This window comes from Bactrocera latifrons, unplaced genomic scaffold (genome assembly GCF_001853355.1).
Source record: "Bactrocera latifrons isolate USDA-ARS-PBARC rearing strain unplaced genomic scaffold, ASM185335v1 scaffold_167, whole genome shotgun sequence".
NCBI classification, from domain to species: domain Eukaryota; kingdom Metazoa; phylum Arthropoda; class Insecta; order Diptera; family Tephritidae; genus Bactrocera; species Bactrocera latifrons.
Genome location: NW_017535152.1, coordinates 58225 through 75399, shown reverse-complemented (window position 1 = coordinate 75399; position 17175 = coordinate 58225). Strand labels below are relative to the sequence as shown.

The following is a 17175-nucleotide window of genomic DNA, read 5'->3' as shown; positions in this document are numbered from 1 at the left end:
TATTAGGTTGTCAAAAAAGTCTTGCGGTATTTTCGATAGTTGGCGCTGAGAGCGCGTAGTTCTAGTTTTATTCGTCGCATCGGGTCATGCTATACCTTTTTGGAAAGCTCATTTCACGCGCTAACACGTGTTTTCCGTTTCTTTTAAGTCGTTCCTGAGTTATAGCGTCGCAAACATGGAGCAAAATAAAGAGAAAATACGGCATATTTTACAGTACTACTACTACGATAAAGACAAAAATGCATCTCAAGCCGCCAATAAATTTTTGCAGTTTATGGGCCCAATACAGTTTCCATTTCCACCGCACAACGATGGTTTCAACGTTTTCGTTCTGGTGTAGAGGTGGTCGAAGATGCGCCACGCTCCGAAAGGCCTGTCATCGAAAATTGCGGTAAAATCGCTGAATTGGTCGAAAGAGATCGGCATAGTAGCAGGCGTGGCATCGGTCAAGAGCTGGGCATGAGTCATCAAAAAAATGTTATGAACAATTGAAAATTGAAAAAAAATGAAATAAAAATACCGCAAGACTTTTTTGACAACCTATTATATAAAAATAAAAAATAAAAAAATAAAGAAAAAACAAGAACTATCAGGAAGTAATCTTTTTTTTATAAAATTTTAGATGTATTATGTATTTGTAGTAAATTGAAATATAAAGGTCCTTCAAATCGTCACCCTAAATATATTATATCATAAGTTTACAGGCGAAAGAAAACGATATAATAGAAAGCACTCATCTTAAAACAAAATTTAAGTTTTGTTTAAAAAGTGGTTTTATATTGGTTATACATATGTGACAGCGGAAGCTGGAAATTTTATGCTACATATATTTAATATTATGTAGTGTTCAACATTCATTTTTCGAGGAAATCGTGAGTGAATTACAATGAAGTTTGGTACTTTTATCACACATAGAAAAACATGGGCTGATTGCACAAACCTTTGATATTACTCAGGTACAGTCGATACTGACAGACTTATTCAACAAAGGATTGGCTAAAGGTGCTAGAAAATCGTCAGGCAAGTGTTAGAGAGATGGAAGAGAGCTCGACATCTCTCGGGAGTCTTTTCGAATGATTTTAGTGGATATTTTGGGTACGAAAGACGTTGCTCCACTTGCCCCGATAAAGCTGATTTTTTTTTAACCAGTCACCCAGATTTCACCTCATACCGTCATTGTGATAATTTATATATACTTATATATATATATATATCACTATGTCTATCTAGATTAATTAAAGGTGATACAAACAATCGTTAGGTGAACAAAACTCTGTAGCAATATTTTGCAAGGTTATATAAAATTATAAAAATTTTCTATCAACCAATAATAAAACAAAAAATCAAGCTAAATATCTTTATTACAAACGCAAAACATCTATTCAAACCGTTTATCACCAAAAAACAAAAAAAAAAAAACCAGGTACATAAATCTTCAAGGCAAACTTATAGCACTTATCCCATTTTATCTTCTTTGCCTGCACAAACATTTTCCCTTAAAATCATACGGCGATCACCAGCTCAACATGGCAGCAAAACATCTCTTTAATTATAACTTACAATACAATCTCATAAGTCTCAAGTTTATAGAATTACTAATAACACAGGTACTTCATAAAGTTCAAGTCCGATCACTTTAATGTCTCTATTTCCACACCAAACACAAAACTTTTGCTTAATTAAAATAACCAGCAACGCAACAAATCGAATGCGGCAGAAGAATCTTCTACAATTTTAGCAACTAAAATGAATTTGTACACGGCACATAACGATAGCTTACTTTATATTAAGTAAATACTTCACTAATTAGGCGCATACCAACACAGTGACATTTGAATGACGGCTATTTTAATCGCTGCGCACATATACACCTGCCTTAGCGAGGGTATATGTGCGTGTGTGAAGGTGTTTGGCTATGAATAGTGGCCAGTAGGGATTACATTGTTGTTGTTGTTACTTAAGCACGATCAATTGTATTGTAGCGAGGCAATAGTATTTTCCCAAGCCCATGAAATGTTTTTAGAATGTACGAGTAAACAAAAAATGAGAGACGAAAATAAAAGATTTTTTATTGAAAGACGAAGAGATGAAGGGCGAATATAGGAAATAATCAAAATTTTTAGTGGCCACTAAAATACCAAAGTGACGCAATGTTTGGGAGCAAATGACAGCCATGTGTTGAGACAAAAACACACACACATATAGTTATTATAAATATACTGTATACAATTAAACGTGGCATTTCGAAAAGGTGTTGTGCTGACTAGGCCACGCAGGTAGCCATACACGCATACACGCATATAAGCATAATATAAGCACAGTATATGGATTATATGCATATGTATGTACATATATGTGCGTGTATATGTGTGAATATCATTTATGCAGATTTAAGGCATTCCAGTGTATTATTGCTGATTATTTATTATTTGTTTTTTTACATACATGAACTAGTCCATCAGTTTATGAGATATCGATCTGAAATTTTGCACACGTTCTCCAAGAGGCTGCTCATTTGTCGGAGCCGCCGATATCGGATCATTAAAGCATATGGCTGATGGAAAACTGATTCATTTTTTGAGATATCTTCAAGAAATTTGACATAGATCATTAACTTAGGTAGTGCTGCAATGTCCGAAGAAATTTTTTGAGATCAAATGACTACAGCTTATACCTTCCATACAAACTGAAAGACCGCAAGCAAGCGCTTGTATGGAAAACTGATTCATTTGACGAGATATCTTCAAGAAATTCGGTATGGATCATTAATTTAGGCAGTTACACAATCTCCGACGAAATTTTTTAGATCGGATGACTAAAGCTTATAGCTGTCATACAAATTAAGCGATGGGAGTAAAATGCTTATATAAACAACTACTCATATTTGATGAGATATCTTCAGAAAACTTGACATGGATTATTGTCTGAAGTAATAGTGTAAACTCCGAGGAAATTGTATAGATCACTATAGCATAGAGCTGCCATACAAACTCACCAATCAAAATCAAGTATTTGTTAGGAATCTTTTATATTGGTGAGGAGTATTATAGCTTCGGTGCAAGCAAAGTTAAAGTTTTTTCTTGTCATACATAAAATAATTAAATATGTATCCAAAAATATTTATATAATGTAAATTTACTCATTTTTAAACAACCAATCCAGACCGAAAATGGAACTGAATCCAGTTTGTCATGCGGACGCACACACATTCGTACATACGCGCATATGTGTATAAAATATTTCTAGTTATTTATACTTATAATAACAATATATATTTGTTGCTGTCGCGCCGGCGCACATAGCAATTGCTGGCACCTTAAATGGCAACGCGCATAGTTTCGACTCTGCTGCCTGCCGCACTTGCCTGCCACTGGCATTGCCGCTTTTTCATTTTCCGTATGACCGCCTCTTTACGAATTGCTGGTAACTACTGTCGCTACTGCAGCGGATAATTGCAGACTTTCCACATACACACACACACATGCATGTTATGCACACATACATATGTGGCACTTTAATGGTCGACCAAACGCGACCGACTAAACGCCAATTTGCTTAGTTGTTCCTTCATTATTGCTTGCCTGGCAATTGCACATTTTTGCTTTTGTGACTTTTTCTTTTATTTTTCCAGCTTTTTTATGATTATTTGTTGAATTTTTGCTTTGCACTCTTTGCGCTTTCAAAAATATGTGACAATGAAAATAATATTGACACTGAAAGCTGTTGAATTGTTGCGGCCGAGGTTGGCGGCTGGCTGCCGTTGGCTTCCTAGCAACAGCGTTTAAATTGTCAATATTTCATTTTTCAGCAGCAACACGAAGGCGCAACGTTCTTCCCAGAGCATATACACACACACACACAGACTGACATTTCAGATGTTTGTGTGGTGACTAGGAGTAGTCGCTTGACACTGGCGATAACACTCAGACTCAGTGAAGCGCATCAGCGCAGCAAATTGAACAGATTTCATTGTTGTGTCCCCGCGCCCACCATTTCGCCAGCAACCATCGTCAACTTCCACTTCCACCCAACAGTTATAGGCTCAACTTTCGTCGCTTAAAGCAGTTGTCACTATTTTTGTTGCTGCTGCTGCTGCTGACTCTGCTGTTGTTGCTCAATCACCATCATCAACTTTTGCTAATATCCGAAACGTTCTCAGCATCATTGCCGCGCCGCTTCGCCACAGTTCATCGGTTAATGATGACGCTGACATCCCACTTACTAAGCGGCGCGCGGCCTAAGTGGCCAACTAACTAACTGAATTCCACAGCTGATGACAGCGTCACCGATAACCCATCGCACTTTTGACAACCGCAATTGCAGAATTCAATTGTCATTTGACAGAAATTAATTGATGTAGAAATATTAGCAACAAAGGCAGCAACAACAAAGCTACGTTATGCCTGTAAGTATAAGTAGGTAGCAGCCAAGGCGGCACAGCGTTGACAATGTTCGATAAAATGGTGGAAAAGAGCCGTGTGAAATTCGTCCAAATCAATAAGCTTCAGAATGCAGTTACATATGCGTGTGTAGGTGTGTACTACTCTAACCGCTAAAGGAGCTATTACTGCCCTCAATTTTCAGTGAGAGAAGAGAGATAAGTGAGCAAAAAATAGTATGGGCAAATAATAGTATCATCGTTTATAATGTCCATACGGCTGTCATGAGATGCCAGTAGTAAGTTTTGACCAGCGAGTAGTCCAACAAACGTCCTAGTCTTTTTTTGAGACCTTGGAAGTAGAAAGGTTGCATGTTTTCCTTCCACCCCCTCACACATGACCTTGGCGATCCTACATGCCACTAAGGCAATCCATCTCATCATGGTCGCCTGTCAGCCCTTTCGGAAATTTTGTTGGATATCGTTTTTAATGACTTGAAATTTTTCCTAAACTGGTTCGGTCTTCAACCGGAAAACACTTTTGGGCAATTTCTTCACCTATTTACTTTCCCGGAACGCGCTTGTGACCTAAAACTCAGCAATATACGCAACCGCTTTCAAGCAATCACTTTATCTACTGCCTCTCTGCTTCTAAGGACATTCTCTGACACAATGTATTGTGAGATTATTTTTTCTAATTGCGGCTTGGCTATCGATGTTTTGATATCATTTATGACAATTTCTTAATGTTAGTTATCTTAGCCGCTTTCTTGACCACAAAGACTTACTCCTGGAAGATACTGTAGAACTTCTGCAACTTTAAAAGTCGCCTAAGCTCCGAGCAATAGATTTTGGCTTTCACTCCACCGGACATTTTGGACCTTACGGTGCAGTCGTTGCGAGTTCTGCTGATGGACCGCGTACCCTGCGCCATCGACCTTCTTTTAGTGTACCTTGAAACCGTCTCTCCCAGATAAAGCGTGATAGATTTCACTTCCGCTATGTAACAGCAATGCGTAAGTCAGCCGTTTCCACGACAGTCGAGTCTACGTAAATGGAACGGAACTTTTTTTTCCTACGTCCAAGGAACACAACTATAATATATAAAAACAACAATAGCTCATATATAAGGACAGGTAATAAAACCCATAAGTGGTTGCCAAGACAGAATAGGTACGCGATTCTTGTAAAGTATACCAGATCCGTCTTATCGGCATTTACCTTTAGGTTTGCTTTTATTACCCTTTGGTGTTTGGCATTTAGAGCATTATTCAACACACTACTAATTATGTTTAGGAACTTGCCCTTCACTAGCAAGTAGTATGGCTATGTCCGTCTACATAGGCTGTCAGTTTGGGTGCTCTTCGTTCAAATGTTCCCAGAAGCTCATTTACTAAAAGAGGGGACAGGTCACACCCTTGAGGAGTTCTTTCTCTACTTTTTTTATCCACGCTGCGATGGCGAGTTCTATCCCGGCTGCTTCTGGACTATTAACGATTGCGTCATTATTAAATGACTCCCAAAGCACATTCCTTATGCTCTAGAAGTCTATCCATGTATACCTATATTTAACGAGTGATGTGCAGTCTCTTTGGTTCTACCCTTCATATAGGCGTATTGAGCTATCGATAGGTTAACCGATGGAATCTGGTCCCTAATTTGGGAATCTAGGAATTAGATTAGACTTCTTGGTAAATATTCCTTCGAATAGAGGGGATAGCTTTCTAAAAAGCAGTACCATTTGAAGCTGAGATTTTCTCCGCAGATGCTCATTGTAACGCTGCGATTTTTAAGCTTTGGAAGAGTTCATATCGAGATTTGCGTTCGGCCATGAACTGTCAACTCAGCACAGCTCATTCCTCGAAATTAATTCAGCAAATATTTTCCGCCGCTACAACAACAAAACATATATTCACTACAACAACAAAAGCTGCACTTTAGGTAGTAACCATTTGTTTATCTGACTCATGCCACAACAAAATATAAATAAGGAAACATTAACAATGTTTCCAAGAAATCGAATCCACATAAACACAAAAAAAGACAATAATATTGAATTAATGAATTAAACAGAGAATTGCTGGAAGTAGTATGCAGGCAAAGCTTTACTTCGCACCCAATAAATGATTTAATCAAAATAATAACAATGACATATGTACAAACTCAGCGCGCGGCGACGAACGACGAAATGACTTTGGACCCAAAAACGAAAAGCAAAATATTGTGCTCGTGTTTTATCCGCGGCGTTTCAAACGCGTTGCGACATGTTTGTGGTTTAAGTCTAGCGCTTTTGTATTTATTTTCTCATTTACAGATTGGTTTCATATTTATATAATGAAGTATTATTTCACGTAGTTAACGCGAATTGTGACCGTCACCCCCACACCTTTACGAAATTTTGACAAAAAGGTCATCAAAAATTGCATTTACTACAATTACGAATAATTCATATTTTTCAACACAACAAAAACGCCTGCATGATTATTGCAGTGACGTTACACCAACTACCTTTAAGGGGATTTAATGAGACTATTGATTTTTGTAGAAAATTCTATTGCGAAAATGTATGCCACGACGGTGTAAAACATTAGATTAGGTGTTGAACATAATCTTTGCTTTTTGAGTGGTTGCGTAATAAGTGAAAAAATTTTCTGCGCATACGAAATTGGTCTCTTAAATCGAAGTATTTGCCTGCAAATTTCGAAATATTATTGAAATGTAAGTTTCTAAAAATGTATACCCTTTCCTCAATATATATGAATAACATGGGAAAGTAATTTCGTAGTTGATCTCGATTTGTGCCTTCAAATTTCGAAATTTTATTGAGACAGAAATACACTTTCCTTTTCTTATTTCAATGATCTATAACATTTTTTGGTGAGCTAACTTCGAAAAACCAATTTTTAAGTTGGGCTCGAAAGTCGCAATATTTACCTTTAAATTTAGAAATCTTATTGAAACGGTATGTAAGTTAAGAAATACCCTTTGAAATCCCAATTTCGAAGTTGGTCCCGAAAAATATTTTCTTTCAAATTTCGAAATATTATTGAAACATTATGTAAGTTAAAAAATAAGGTTTTTTTCTTCGTAATGATGTATAAAATTTTCTGTAAGGCTTATATAGCAGCTAGCTTCGAAAAAAAATCGAACTCTCTTTCAATAATCGAAATATTTGCCTTCAAATTTCGTAATCTTATTCAAACAATATTTAAGTTAATGATCTATAAAATTTTTTGGAGGCTGGGAATCGAAATATTTGACTTGAAAATTTCGAAATTTTTATTTAAAACAGTATGTAAGTTCAAAAATATTCTTCAAAAACCCAATTTCGAGAATAATTTTCAAAAACTTATTTATGAATATTTCGAAAATTTTTAAGAATTTTGAAATTATAAAACGAAAAAATTTATGTATAAAAACCAAAAATGCTCTAGAGTTTGAAAATTCGCGTTATAAAACTCATTTTCGAAAAATGTGAAGAATTTTGCAATTCATACTGAAAAATACTATATGGTATAGTATGTACATACATATGTACGTAATAAAATTTTTTTTTTCGAAAAGGTTTAATAATGTTATTATGTTTATATAATAGTTTAAAAATACTTACTTATTTTCAAAGATTTTGAAGAAAAAATGTATGTATGAAATTTGAAAAAAACTTAGTTTTGAATATTTCGAAAACGTTCAAGATTTTTGAAATTTGCATTAGAAAATGTATGTATGGTATGGTATGTAATTTTCAAAACTAATTTTGAATATTTCGAAATTGTTCAAAAATTTTGCAAATCATATTAGAAAATGTTTGTATGTATGTTATTAAAAATTTTAACAATTTATTTTCGCAAAACTTCAAGATTTTCGAAAATCGATTTTAATATATAATTAAATTATTTTCGAAAATTTTTCAAGAAAGTCGAAATTTGCATTCGAAAATGTATGGTTTGCTTACTTTGCCACTCAAATAAATATCAACCTGTTTCCGTCGCTATTTGCAATATTTCATACAACGGTACAATCCACCTCCCCCTTGCTGCCGCAACAAGTTGCAAGCGCTACGCACCTGCCTTCACTGCCTGTCAACAACGTCGGTTGTTTTTGCTACGTGCGCCACATGTTGGCTTCGTTAAGAAGGAGCTGCTTGCAAACATTTGTTTAACAAATTCTGATTGCCGAAACAAGCTGCCGCACAACAACACGCTGCAAGTAATTGCCAATACGCTATGTAGAACGCTATGATTTCTGGTGCTTTGTTATTGTTGTTGCTATTGGTAATATTGCTTTTAAGCTACCATTAGTTTAACGACATCAAAAGCAACAAAAAACGTGTGACTGCAATTTGCCAGCAACAACAGCAATAACAAGTGTATTATTGTTTTTACTTTTATTGTTGCTGTTGTGCCGTTGTGCGGTTGTGCTATTGGTGCGGCGGTTGAACCCCCACTTATTTCGCAACTTGGTTCATGGTCAACATTATGAATTCAGCTGTCACTGCCACACTATTTGTAGCTCTTACATTTATTGCCGCTTTGCTTTATTCTAAGTTGAGTCTTTCTGACATTTATGACTGCACTTTTATTGCCCGCTTTTCGCTTTACTGAAATCACAAAGCGCACAGAAAAACAAAAACAACATGGGTGTACTGCCGCTGCAGCGCAGCTCGGCGCGTACTTGGCGCTTGTCTAGCGCAGGCGCTACCCAGCCGCATGTACATACATATGTACGTGTGTGTGCGTGTCACCGGCAGCAATCAGCAAATAGCAAACAAGCTGCGACACCGAAAAATTGTTTATTACACGTTGTGATGTTTTGTTGTTGTTGGCGGTGGTGATATTTAGGTGGTTGAGTAAACCAAAGCGATTGCGTGCCGGACCGTTGAGTGCTTTTATTGCGGCTCACTTAAGCTTAGTTGAGCTGCTAATGCGTTTAATTGCCAGTAACATTATGTTTTATCTGCAATTAAATGGCATACCGTCGCACAGGGCGCTTACCTACACACACATGCATACGCGCTACTGCAGTGGCGATTGCGAGCTGTATGTAAATATTATTCAAGTGCGCTCATAAATATTTAATATATGCGAAGTATGCGCGATAAATTGATAGCGGAGGCGTCAATGTCCGCTTGACAAACCGATTGGCGCACTCAAACACACACGCACGTACATATATATGGTATGCAGCTATATACAAACAGCAACAGCCACCCAAGTACCTAGTACCGTTAGCTGCGCTCTGCGCTCGAGTGCCTTGCATTCGTAGTATTAATTGGCGCATTCTTCTCGCCTTGGTCTTCACGGTTCRGTTCGGTTCGGTTCAGTTAATTATGCCTGTTTTGTCTTGAGTTGTCACCTTTATGACTTCAACACTTAATTGAAATGAATAATTGTCAAATCACATTCACCGCGAAGTTCATTAGCAAACTCAATGCCAAAGCAAATTACATGCTACAATTGTTGCAAATGCAACAAAATTAAATGGCATGAAGGAAAAGCAGGAAGGCAAGGAAAATGCCAAAATTGCAAAGACTTAAGCACTTGCTAAACAAAATTCGGGGAGTGGCGCACTAAAATTGCAAATAATCACTCACTCTTGCTACATGTTGCATAGTGTGTGGTGATTTTGTGAAGCTTTTGTGTGGCGCCTTAAAATAGTTGAGCTATAGCGGAGATATACGAGGTGTGTTCAAAAAGTTGTCGCGAATTTTGTTTTTTTTTCAAAAATTATTCGTCAAGAGAAGCGTAACGTCGTCCTTTCATGGGCCTCTTCAGTTTAGGGAACAAGAAAAAGTCACAGTACGGCAGTCTGGGGAGTACTTTAGCTGCGGCATCATTAGTGTGTTGTTTTTGGCCAAAAAGTCGCGCACAAGCAACGATGTGTGAGTAAGAGCGTTATCGTGGTGCAAAAGCCAATTTTTGTCACATCTTCTCGGCCTTCTGAGAACATTTTGTACCACCGATAAACGTTGCTTCGGTCCAAGGTACCTTCTCCGTATGCCACAGTCAACATTCGGAATGCATCCGCGCACTTAATTTCGTTTTTCACACAAAATTTAATATAGGTTTTTTGATCCGTTTTTTTGAATAGGTAAAAATCGAAGCCGATCCAAAACACGTGCAAGCAAAGCAGCTTTCAACAATTAAATGAACATTCAAAATGGCCGAGCTTGTCGGCATAAGTGAGAGACATGRGTACCAACATAACGCCACAAAAAATTCGAAATTCGAATATACGTAACCCGCGAAAATTCAAAATTCGCGATACTTTTTGAACACACCTCGTATTTATGAATCTTAGTAGAAATGATGATGGAATTCTCCATATTAGTCGTTTGTAACGAAGGGTATTCTAAGATACTTAGTAAGTTTTCTTTCCTACCCAATAACGCGGATTTTCGAAATTCTGGGACGTGGTCAGGGTGGTCAAGACACAGGAATAAGCCATTTACCATACGAAATGCTCGAAAGAGTAATTGAAAATTGGACTAAAGGGTTAGATCAGCTGGGACGAAGACGCGGCTAACATTTGAAAGAGATAATCTTCAAAAAATGAACGCCAAGGAATTTTCTTTCGAATGATAATAAACATTCCCCAATATATTTGAAGTTTCTGTGTTCTTTCTTTAAAAGAAGTAGTGAACCTCAAAATGATTCACTTTTTACATATAGAAGCTGTTTTGAACAATAACATTTGTAGAGTAGAAAATTTTGAAACATCATAAATAAATTCGTATATAAATTTCAATCTAATGAAGAGATATTCCTAGAATTCGACAAATATGTACAAAAGAATTATTAATTTAAATTAGTTGAATTTTTTTTTCTATTCAAAAATGCTTTGATATGAAATGTGTTTTTCAGAAGTATGGCTATTATTTAATTTAATTATAAACAAGTTAGTCCAGCTGTTCAAGCTATCGTCCTGCCAAATTAAAAAAAATATACATAATATTACACAACTTTTCTCAAAAAAAAAAAAATATTCATCCAAACATGAAATTAAGATCTTTAAAGAAGCTTGCAAACAAATGCCGGCACGAAATTAACACATATTGAAAAGCAATTAATACAATTTAATTTTCGCACCCGAGCAACGCACACTTGTTGACATACCAAAAAATAATTATAATAATACCGCAGCCCAACTAGAGATATATTCACACCTCATTCACACCAAGCAGCGTCTAACACGCCTCCCCAGCGCCAGCCCAGCCAAAATATTTCAAAAAAGCGAAAAGCCAAAAACAGTAAAATCTAGCAGAACAAACACTAACAATTATGCCGGAGCTAAGCCGAAGCTTAAATTATGGCAACATATAAGTCTATTCATAAGCGAGTTTCTAGCAGCTATTACAGCAGCCTGGTCGCCGTATTGGCATGTTTTGGTTAGCCGGCACAAGCCTTCAAAATAACACATGCGCTTCGTACGAGTGTCAAGCGTACATACATAGGTACATAGGTATGAGTGTATGTACTTACGTAGGAGATATACATATGTATATATACGAGGTATATACTATACGCGTACGTGTGAACTTTATTGTTGCTGGCGGCATATTCGTTTCGCTGCCCAAAACAACTTTTGCGCCTGCTGAGGTGTGAAGCTGTTTCAGTTTTTTTTTTTTTTTTGTATTGCTTTGTAATAATTTTGATTTTTTATTGTTATTGCAGTTGCCTTAATTACGATAACAGCGCCTACTTTGCATCGTCGTGGACATTAACAAAATTACATTAGCGATCGATTTGCTGGCATTTTTCGATTTTCTTTATTTATTCTTTTTTTTACTTTTACAACAGCTCGGTTTAATGAGATAAATATTCGGCATAAGTATACGCGAGAGAGTACTATTATGGCACCTTGATGTTTGGAGCTATTTTATGCAACTATTTGAGTTGTTGGTGTATGCTGTAAAGCGATGTAATTTAATTTTTTTTTTTAAATCTGCAAAAAATCAAATTTTTAGTTTTTTTTACCTTCGTCCAAGTTTTATTTCTCAGAATTTCGTTGTTTAAGGTGTATATTTCTAACAATAAAAAATTTTAATAAAATATTTAATTTTTTATATGAGAAAGAAGTTGTTGAGAAAAGGCTGTATTTTACCTTAGGAAACCCATATACCCGCTTAAATCATTAGCAACAAATTATTCACGTAAACGAAAGGTTTATACATCAGCATTTCATATTATCAGCATTTATGTGTCTAAATAGTCTGACATTAAGTCAGCTGTGGTGTTGGTTAAGCAATAATTATTTGGATTTCCATATTCATAAGTTTTTCAAGCGTAAAGAGATGACTTCATTTGTAGCATCTTCGATTATGCATAATTTTAGTCTACGGTTTCAAAGAAATGTTAACATGCAGTTTAAATCAAAGAGCTTTTTTGAAAATAGTTTCAGCTGCATTGTTAGGATAGGATAGGCTAGATGGCTGATCTAGAGAGATCGCTCATGGACTGCTATATGGAGTCCATTGCGAAAAAGAACTCTTGTGTTCGAACTTATAACGCTTTTAGCCAATACGAATTTCCACAAACGTTTAAAAACGTATTTGGCATAGCATAAAACCACAAAACGGTGATTCCAGGTTTTATGTATAAGAAATATATGTATATCGTCACCTTAAATGCAAAAATAACGTTTCATCAAAAAAAATGGAAATTGAGATTTTATTTCTTACGATCCACTACATCATATGACATATTGTAGCATACAATTTTCAACAGCCGCTGTCAGATATAACCAATATATAACCACTTTATAACCAAAACTCAAATTTTGTATCAATATATGACACACCTTCGCCTGTAAACCTATGAAAAGTGATGTTACGTTGTTTTGCATTTTAGGTGACGATATATAAGGGTGCTAAAACGACATCACCCATTTTTGAAATTGTACAAAAGCAAAGCCAGCATAAATTTTAGATTTTTATTTAAAAATTTCTCTGCTATTACTTAGAAAACATTAGCGAGGAAAATAGCGAGTGAATCTGGATAGCTTTCAACAGTTTTGAAACTCTAAGCCGTTATGTGTAATTTATTCCTATATTTATACCCTGAGCTGGGTGTATTAAGATGGCCATGATATTTTCAACAGCTAAAAACGAAGCGTCTGAGACTCTATTAATATATACATACATAATTGATCAGCCTCACGAGTTAGTCCATTTCGCTGTGTCAGTATGTCTATCCGTCCGTTTGTCTGTGGACTATATGCGTATTAGTTCTTTAGTCTATAAGCTATCAAACTGAAATTTTTCACACGTCCTTTTCTCGCCTAGAAGCTGCTCATTTGTTGGAAATACAACGTTCGGGCTACTATAACATATAGCTCCCATACAAAGTGAATGATCGTAATTAAGTTCTTATATGAAAAACTTTTTTTATTTGAGATGATATTTTCACGAAATTTGGCGTGGATTATTATCTAGAATAATGACGTAATCTCTACAGAAATTATTCGCATTCAGGCACTATAGCATATAGCTGCCATACAAACTAACCGATCGGAATTAAGTGCTTGCATGGAAAACTTTTTTATGTGAAGAGATATCTACACGAAATTTAACTCGAATTATTCCATAAACCAACTATACAATATATGAAGAAATTGTTCCGATCGGACAACAACAGCATATAGCTGTCATACAAATTCGATGATGAAAATCATATTCTTGTATAGAAAACTTTTTTATTTCACAAGATATCTTTATGAAATTTGGTACGGATTATTGTCCAAGGCAACTCTATAATCTCAGCAAAATTTGATCAGATCGAATCACTATAGCATATAGCTGTTATACAAGCCGATCGGTCAAAAATAAGTTCTTATATGGAAAACTTTTTCATTTGCCAAAATATCTTCATGAAATTCGGCATGGATCATTGTCCAAGGCAACTCTATAATCTCCGAAAAAAATGCTCAGATCGCATCACTATAATACTCGTATATAGCTAGCATACCAACTAAGCTGATTAGCATCGAGTACTTGTAAACAAGCTTTAGTATTTGGAAAGGATATTATAGTTTTATGCAACCGAAGTTGACGTTTTTTCTTATTTAAAATGTACTTAAGAAAGCATTCAATAGGTCAGCGCGTTTAAAACATTTTCACACTGTCAGATAACATTATATATTGCTATCAGTTCGTCTTTGCCACTAAAATGTGGTGAATATTCCTTTGAGTTGTCTTCAAAAGTAGTAAAGTGCACGCTTAATTAAACTACTAACTGCTCGATTTATTAAAATTTCGTGTTAAAACGAAGCTTATAGCAACATAAGCGCGCAAACGCTTTCTTACAATAACAAACAGCAGCAATTTTGTATAGACTTTTTACCAAACCACTTTCAGATTTCCACAAACACACAACGTATCTTTCACTGGCAGCAAACACAATGCATTGGAATTGATATATGATTGGGTTTTTGTAAAAACAAGGCTACACACACACACGATTGAACTGCAGGAACTTCAACTTTCCGTCGCTGGGGCGCATGCGTATGCCAAGCACGCAGCGGCTGTCAAGCCAGCAGCAACGGCGGCAAATATACATATACTTTCACATGACAAATTCAAACAACAATTCAACAGTTTCAAAGCACATATGCCCACTTGTTGCATGCAACCATGCGACACGGCACACAAAGCAAAAATACTAAAGCATTGAATGCGCTAAACCAGAATTTTACACACCAGGAGCACACACAGAGCGGGGTCAAAAGAAAATATTTATCGAAAATCTAAGAAAAATGGTAAATATTATTTTTTTTTTTTTATTTATACTATTATACCGGAGTCGATGGCCAAAGTAGCTTGTACTCCCTTCTTACTATTAGGTTTAATATTTTGTATTATTATTATTTTATATATATATATATTTTTTTTGTTATGAAAGTTGTGCGTGCATTTACCATTTATGTTGCACCAACGTTGCGGCAATTTGTAATCCTTAAAATGCAAGCGTTCACCAAAGTTGTTGTTGCTGTGTTGGAATTTGTTGTTATTGTTGTTTTATAAAACGTTTTTAATATTGAAATCTTTTAATATTTATTCAACTGACACTTGCTGACTGCAAAGGCACTTTCATAGAAACAAACATAATTTCACTAACGCAACGGTATTCAAAGCACTACTCCGGCGCTGCTAATTTCTAATTGTATCGAGCACATATGGACATGGCTTTCTAAGCATATATGTGTGTACCAATATTATTTCAGATTTTGCTTCTAAGCGCTGCGCCGCTTACAACACTTCAGCGTCGCTGCGTAGGGCGTACGAATATGCAACAAACACATGACGTTCACACATTTTATTTGAAACATGAATTAATAGATATATATTTCCATGCTATATATGTATGTATGTGTGTAGACGCGTGCACTTTTTCAAAGAATTGCAAAAGGAATTCACAAAATCATAGGCGTGTATGCAACCATGTACATATATATTTCACAATGCGCTTGCAAATATCTACTTCCGCACAATGCCGTTGGCAATTTTTACACAAAATATCAAATTATCAAAATTATATATATTTTTAGTGATTTAGCACTACTCGCTCACTTTTAGTATCTTCCGATTCTTCAGAAAACCTCACAGAATTATTTCAACTTTGCATTTGTAAAATTAAAAACTGAGAAACTCCACGAACGCGTCTCAGTGCGCACAAAATCCAAAAATTCGACGAAACACGAAACGTCCGCGCAACGCTGCTACACAAAATCGCGGTCGTAACAAAACTGGAGAGACTTCGAGCTGTTGGAGTGCGTGTCGGCCGGAATGGAGGTGTTCAGATATGGCCAACTGGCAATTTGATTGGCGAGAGAGCGCCAGAACGTTGGCTTAAGACGAAACAAATAAGACGCTCACTCCCACTCTCTCAACTGCTGTCGCTCTCACTGACAGCCGAACTCTCAATTAGCATTAAGGCTGGTTGCTGGTTGCAACTTGCAACAGACACGTATTTATGCGGACACAGAAAAACAACAATTATAACGAAAACAACAAATATAAGAAAAACAATAAATACAACAAAAATAAAAAAACACATGAAATACAACAAAAACAACACAAAAATTATAAAAAAGTATAAAAAAGCCAACAAAAATAGCAAATACAACAAAAAAAAATAAAGAAAAGCAAAAAATTCAACAACAGCAGAAAACAGCAAGAATAACAAGCAACACAAACAAACAAAATACAACAACAACAACTGTGCGCCATGAAGGCAACCAGCGCACAACAAATGCAGACATTTTTGAATGCAGCAACAACAACTACAAAGCAGTGAAGACATCACGCGCAAAGGCAACGAGGACAACAATAGCAACAACAACAACAACGGTAGCGCCAACAAAAATGTCCACACACTGTTACTGTTGGAAAAGCTGTCCAGCAAGATCATTTACAATTTACAACGGCCGCACACTAACAACAACAAAAACTGCCAACAAGAACATACCATTTGGAGCGATGGACTCTCACCAAATGTGGCAACTTGTTTTGGGACACAGCTCAACGCTCATTAGTACTGAGCGCGTAACTAAATAATGGCCAACAAAAAAAGAAGTAAACTGCAAATGCATCAAAGGCAACACAGGCAATAAGAGTAATACAGAGCGCAAGCGTAAATCTCATCGCCGCCGAGCGTGCACTTGCATTTGAGTGCAAGTAGAAATGTGTGCGCGCTCAAGTTCTTGCCACAAGCGCTAGAACAGGACTTGCTATGCCAGCGCATTGGAGAGCAGACAGGCTGCGTACCTGTTCAGCTCGGTACTTCGGTACTTACATACAGGTA

General features: G+C 36.2%; 1 protein-coding gene across 1 annotated transcript in view; it reads right to left on the bottom strand.

The window, feature by feature from the left end:
* LOC108966623 (cadherin-related tumor suppressor) overlaps nucleotides 1-16093 on the bottom strand; it is a gene marked incomplete in the record, with an annotated part of 299387 nt that extends 283294 nt beyond the window's left edge. Inside the window, 1 exon segment of the mRNA XM_018929619.1 lies at nucleotides 15290-16093.
* Between the last annotated feature and the right edge of the window lie 1082 nt (nucleotides 16094-17175).